Source organism: Catharus ustulatus, chromosome 5, assembly GCF_009819885.2.
Source record: "Catharus ustulatus isolate bCatUst1 chromosome 5, bCatUst1.pri.v2, whole genome shotgun sequence".
NCBI lineage: Eukaryota > Metazoa > Chordata > Aves > Passeriformes > Turdidae > Catharus > Catharus ustulatus.
In genome coordinates, this window is record NC_046225.1 from 50,455,217 (window position 1) to 50,461,809 (window position 6,593).

Sequence of the window (6,593 nt, forward strand, 5' to 3'; positions counted from 1 at the left end):
TCTCTGTGCAAATCCCAGTACCTAAAAGAAACTCCAAAATGACCTCAAATGCTTCTATCCCATATTTACACTATATGCCATGTAGGGCAGTCCACCAGCACACCTTTTTGAGATTTAACAAAAGAAAGGAAAAACCATGGTGAAATAAGTCAGACTACAGCTCTTGGCAAAGAACCAAGTGAGATTCATCTATAAAAGATATAAAGGAAATTTTTCTAAATTCCAATGTGAGCTAAGGAGGATATTTTAGAAAAAAGAAACCCAAAAGAGTTTCAGGTTATACCACTGAAAAGGTGCACTACATTTCCCAATGTATTGTCCAAACCCTGTTGTCACAGAAGTCCAAGCTAGTTTCTCTACTATGTAGACATGATAGAAGCCTATAAATACTGAGAGTAAATAATTAATAATCCAAATTGGTTAAGAGATAATGTACTTCCTATATAATCTCTTGGGCTATCAACTACTGGTGCCAATTTTTCAGTGGAGTAAGGACATTGAAATCTTGAGGGTTTCCTGCATATTTGCAAGGTTATTGGTAGTGTCTCCATTTAACTATTGTGTCAAATTTTCTTTTAGTTCCAGACAAGACTATTAGTCGAACTGTAATATGAATACATGCACTAATACTTCTTTACTTTAAATTCTTCATCAAATTGTCCATTTCAGTGCATCACCACTTGTGTGAGATCAACTCAGGCAATATTGGTAGCACATTCAAAGGGGCTTGAAATCCTTCCTGAAGCACCCAGCTGTTTCAGAGGATTGTGGATCAGGTCCCAAATCAATCATTGCTTATTAAAAAAAAGGATATGCAATAGACTTTTCACTTTGAAAAACATAGCAAATCCTCCAGCCTTTTCCGTATATGCTTCTGATTCCTTTGCCATGTCTAACTTACTAGGGACGTATATGTCACTCACATGCCTTGTTTTCTTCAGAACAGAAATGATCTCATGAAAAAGACTGACACTACAGTTGTATTTTAACAAGGTTTTCTTTCTAGATTCACAGGAAAATGGATAATAGATTATACATTGCAATATATGCCTAAAAGTAAGTCAAACATGGTGCATATTATGAAGAAATGTGGTTTTTTTCATAATTATAAATTAAACTGAATATTACGTTATAATTTTTTACTTTTGCACTAGTGTGTGAGAATTTTTTTTTTCATTAACACCAAGTATTTAAGTAGTTGCATCTCAGTGTTTTTTCTTCAATGTTTGACTCCTTCCCCTCTTCAGGTCTTTTAAAATATCCATGAATAATCCATGTCTTTCCTTGTTCAGATCTTTTTAAAATATCTATGAATAAACCATGTTACCCCATAACAGTACTTTATTCTGTACTCTGTAAGGAACTCCTATAAGTATTGAAACCAACGCACCTATGTTTGGTTCAATCAAGCCAAGCAAGAAGGAGGTATTAAAGCCCAGAGTGGGTTTGATGTAGACCAAAATCAGTAATCTATCAGTCTAAAATGGCAGCTATGTAACTTGAAATAAATAATGGAATGATTTGGATAAAAAAGAAATGGTCAGGAAAAAGTGGTTTTACATTAGCCATGGAGAAAATACAGTTGAGTCTTTCTCCTTCTTTGGGGTTAGGGTAGACAAAAGAGGATGCATCATTTGAGTTAATTTTGCAGTTCCTAGATACGAAAATAGCATTATTAATTTACCATGCTGCTTGTAAATTAATTTTTTCTCACTGCAAACTAGCAAAATAGAATTATCAATTTGATAAATGCTCTAGTTGGATGGAATATAAGGTTTTATTGAGCCCACAGACTGTTACTTTACTCATTTTAGCTCAAGTTTCTATCTTATCTAAGAGACAATATCTTGGATCAGAACACACTGTTGTTGTTTTTTAAAAAAAACCAAAACCAGTATTATTAATTTAGCAAGGAGTAAACTGGTATATGGTTTCACATATCAGGTTCAAACTCACCAGCATCTATTGTATGTACAGTAATTTTCACAACCATAAGGTGCACCGGACTATAAGGTGCACCTCCGGGAGTCAACAAATTTCACAAGTTTGTACTAAAAGGCCCACTTTTTTTTGGCGGCGAGGAGTTGTACCGCGCACAACAAAGTAACGAATTAGTAATAGGGGCTGCCCGTGGTCCGGGGCTGCTCAGGGCTGCCGTGGCATGGCCGCAGTTCACACTTCCAAGTGGGCTCAGGGTGGCCACCGCCTCCCTCCCTCCCTCCCGGCCCGCACGGCAGCCAGGGCCACCTGTCTCCCTCCCCACGCGTCGCTCCTGCCTCGCCACCCTCTCCAGCCCGCCCATCCTGCTCCAGCCGTGCTGGGGCCACTGCTCCCTGCCTCCCTGTCCCGCCCCTGCCACGCCCAGGGCCAGTGGTCCCTGCCTCCCCGCCCCACTCCTGCCTCCCACCCCACTCCAGCCGGGCTGGGCTGGCAGCTCCCTGCCCCCCGCCACGGCTCGGCGTTCCCGTGGCGCCACCCCCGCTTGCAGCTCCGACTTCTGTGTTGGAACATTTTGCAACTTTGTCCATTATATAAGGCACACCGGACTATAAGGCGCACTTCCGGGTTTGGGGGAAAATTTTAGTCAAAAGGGTGCACCTTATAGTCATTGAAATTACTGTAAATAAAAACCTCTGGCAACCAATTTCTGAAAAGCAACTTCAGTACAAATTGATTTAGTGAAATCCTGATATATTTCGTACAGCTCCTATTTATAGTTAATTGCCCAGGTCATTCCTTTGTACATCAAAACTCTGTGTGTCACACCACCTTACCCTCAGCTCACTGTGCTTCTCCTGGCGTTTGTGGGGCAGAGCTAAGCAGGGCAGGACTCAGACACACAGACTTCTTCCCACTCCACCTGCAGTCACAAGGACCTCACAGCTGCTTCTGAACCCTCTGGCATATAACCACAAAGTCAAACAAATCAGATACAGTTGGATCCACTTAAAGCAATGTAAATAATACTATAGATGAGTCTGTAGCTAGTAACCCTCAAAAGTTCTCCAAAGCATTTTGGGGCAGAGGTTAATTTAGTTCCCATCACAGCAGAGGCTCCTCTCTTCCCTTAGTCCCTTGGCCCCAAAACGAAGAGCAGAGCTGGAGGTTCTGCTATGACTGGGAAACTTCTTGAGGCAAACAGCTCAAGGAGTGATAACTTGTCCCAGAAAAGATTTGGCCAAGTTAGCTTCCTCCACTAATTCTTGTACTCCCTCTGGGACAACACAACAATCTCTCAGAAGACAGAAAAGAAGGCAAAATCAATCTAAACATTTAAAATATTTCAAAATGAAATAAATTATATATATATAGATAGATAATAGAATATATAGATAATTGTGGCAGGTCATAGATCACATTCATAGCCTGAGTAACCAACTGTGAACAAGTTCTCAATGGTGAATAGCAGACTGCATAAAGTAGCTTCAAGTTATAAATAAATAATTTCAAAAATGCAGAAAACACAGTCTTTTAGACAAATTTAATTACTTTATTTTTTCAGTAAACTAATTTTCTGTAAATTTTACAGAGGATGAGGCAAAAAATAGGTTTGTTGACCCATGAGAGACTGGAGAAAGTTTATATAGTGTGAGACCCTTATTTTAAAAATAAGTTCTCCTTTCTGTATCAGCGACAGCAGTGTGGAATTTTGATGACAGTTTTTACCTGTTTGCTTCTTGGATTTGACATACAAATAAGGGAAAAGCATGGACTCCAGGATTTTTGTGAGGTGTTTTGAGGTTTTGGGGCGTGACTGCATCTGTGTTACCTGTGCTCATAGCCAGCCCATCTCTGTTGTCATTTCAGTGACTAAAAGCTGCATATGTCCTACTAAATCAAAGAACCCATCACTGTTCTTGAATTGTAGGATACTTTTGTAGGACTAGTACTAGGAAAGGGCCATGATTGACAGGAAACATAGAAAGAGTAATATCTAATAAAAAATTAGTGAATTGCGTGTGGTAGCAAGGAAAGAGTCAAAATTAGAAAAAGAAGGAATCAGAACTAAAATAATTTTCTATTATAGAGTTCCTAATACTATATTTAAGAAGTTAAACCAATTTTCAGCAAGAAAAAAAAGTATAAAAGGAACAGTCTTTCAAAAGTCTGTATGATACTCTAGGTGCAATTTAGAAATAAAAAATCTAGAGTGTAGATATCAGAAGCATCAACAGAAAACATAGAAATCATCTCTGCAGAGTCAGAGTGGACCTAACAGGTAGGTATACACTCATAAAACTGTGGAGACACTGCTTTTTTCTGGAATTAGGTAAACTAAATTACCTGCCTCTAAATACATAATTGCTATTTCTCTCAGTCTCTCATAGATTTGCACTCTGCAAGGACACAAAGACTTCAGGCAGTAGATGCTTTTCAGCTCCATGCGTTCTTTATGAGTCTACTTACCTGCAGAGTTTTCAAAACGGGTGGCTAGACGTATTAAATTACATTTGGACAAAAATTATTTATTTCCCTCTCCGATGTAGCTCTAAAGTGCTGATGATACAGAACTCCCAGTGAAAGTCTCACTTGTGAAGTGTACACATTTCTCTCAGAAAGGACTTGTCCTCTGTTTAAATCTCTCTAAGATGGTGGATAAACTAGAGATGTGTAAGAGTTGTTAACAGATCTGCAGAGATATATCTGTTTCATTTAGTTGTTCTCCCACTATTATAAATTGTTCTGTCAAAAGCATTCTTGTGAAAATATAAGTGAAAATAGGCAAAAAAGAATGGCTTGGGCACACTATGACAAACACTAAACAAAAAACAAAACTCTAAACCAAAACATAACATATTCTTCTTTCTAATAACACACCATTTATTTACACAAGACAGATTTTTCAAAGGAATAAAAGGCCATTCAGTTAGGAAAAAAATTATTTTGAAAAATTATATGCCACACAGCTGTATTGCTAGTGTACTGGTATGCCTGTCAAAACTGTATCTGAAAGTTCATGAAGCTGAAATGCAGCCACAAAACAACAAAAACCTGGGCAAACACTGCAAATAAACAAGAAATTTAGAAATATTTTAGAAACCATCAAATGCCAATTACTTAACTTTTGTTTCAGATCTCTCTAACCTGAATGCATTTGAAAATCAAGATAAATATGTTAACCAATTCTCACTTATAAAACAAAAAGACTTTTCTTTATAAGTCACCAGATGGGAAAACATGCAATGTCATATATTCTGTACCTCTGCATTAAGAGATCTGCTGTACTTCATTTGAAGGACTGAACTACTAAATTTGCTTACTCTCTACTGCTGTTCTTCTTCAAAAGGAGAGGCTGTTAAGCACTGACAGAAATGAGTTTAAAAGCACAGAATCTAGTCAGCCTTACATATGGCTGTTTATGAGAGGGAGAAAGAAAAGAATGGATGTCTTTGTACTTCTTTTGTTATAAGAAACAAATAAAAGTATTATTTGTATCAGGACTTTTGTACTTGATTTACTTACAGTTTTTTTGCTTTACTGTACTTGCAGTTTAAAAGTGATTCTGAGATCGTGGCTGTCTAAATTTAGACATGTTGACTATAGATTAAAAAGATTTATTTTTATTCTAAAACAAAACATGAAAGTCTGGAAGAACATTTAATTTAAAGCATTGAGAGATCCAAGCTTCAGTGCATGTGGTAAAGATTAAATAGTTGAATAAAAAATGTTAAATTAATACTTTTGATAATACCCTGAAAATTACTATTAATCAAAAATGTTTGCACTACAGCCTTGATATTTGAAATATCATTAAGACACAAAGAACTTTTCTCAGGGGTGAATTCAAAGTATAAGATGATTCTTAAGTCTACTGGTGGAAAATAGAAATTTAATTCATTCTACTGGATAATAGATATATATTATGCTGTGGTTTAACCCTACCCAGAAACCAAGTATCATGCAGCCACTTATTCATTCCCCCACCAGCAGGATCAGGGAAAGAACTGGAAAGGTAAAAGCTGGAAAACTCATGGGTTTAAATGAAGACAGTGTATTAGGGAAAGGAAAACCTGCACATGCATGCAAAGTAAAACAAATAATTAATTCAGTGTTCCCTTTGGGCAGGCAAGTGTTCAGCCATCTTCATTGGATCTCTTGGATTCCTACTAAAACAGAAGCAAATTTAGGAGTCTAGAATAACAGTTTATCTCACCATGAGTAAAATTAAATATCTGATGGGATGAATCACACTAAATTTCATTGATTCTCCTACATACATCCCCATTGGCTGCATATATTACCATTGATTACAAATGAAGAAAATGTTTGAAAATACTTTGGAAAAATGGGAAAATATTGTCACATTTTCATAGATTTAGATAATCCTGGAATAATTTTCACCATGGTCTTAAAAGTTGATACATGGTGAAGGACTTTAGTAGCATCCTTTTATTTCAGTTTCTCAAATGGTCATTTTGAGATGTACAAAGAGGAGGTATTGTTTCACTACATAAAAAGTGAGCTTAATCACAGAACACGTGAACATCCCTGAGAAATTACTACAGATAGAGATGGAATATAATAAAGTTAGGAAGACTTTTAAGGATGAAGAAAAGATGCATTGACAGAACTCCTGACTCAGCAGGGATGTG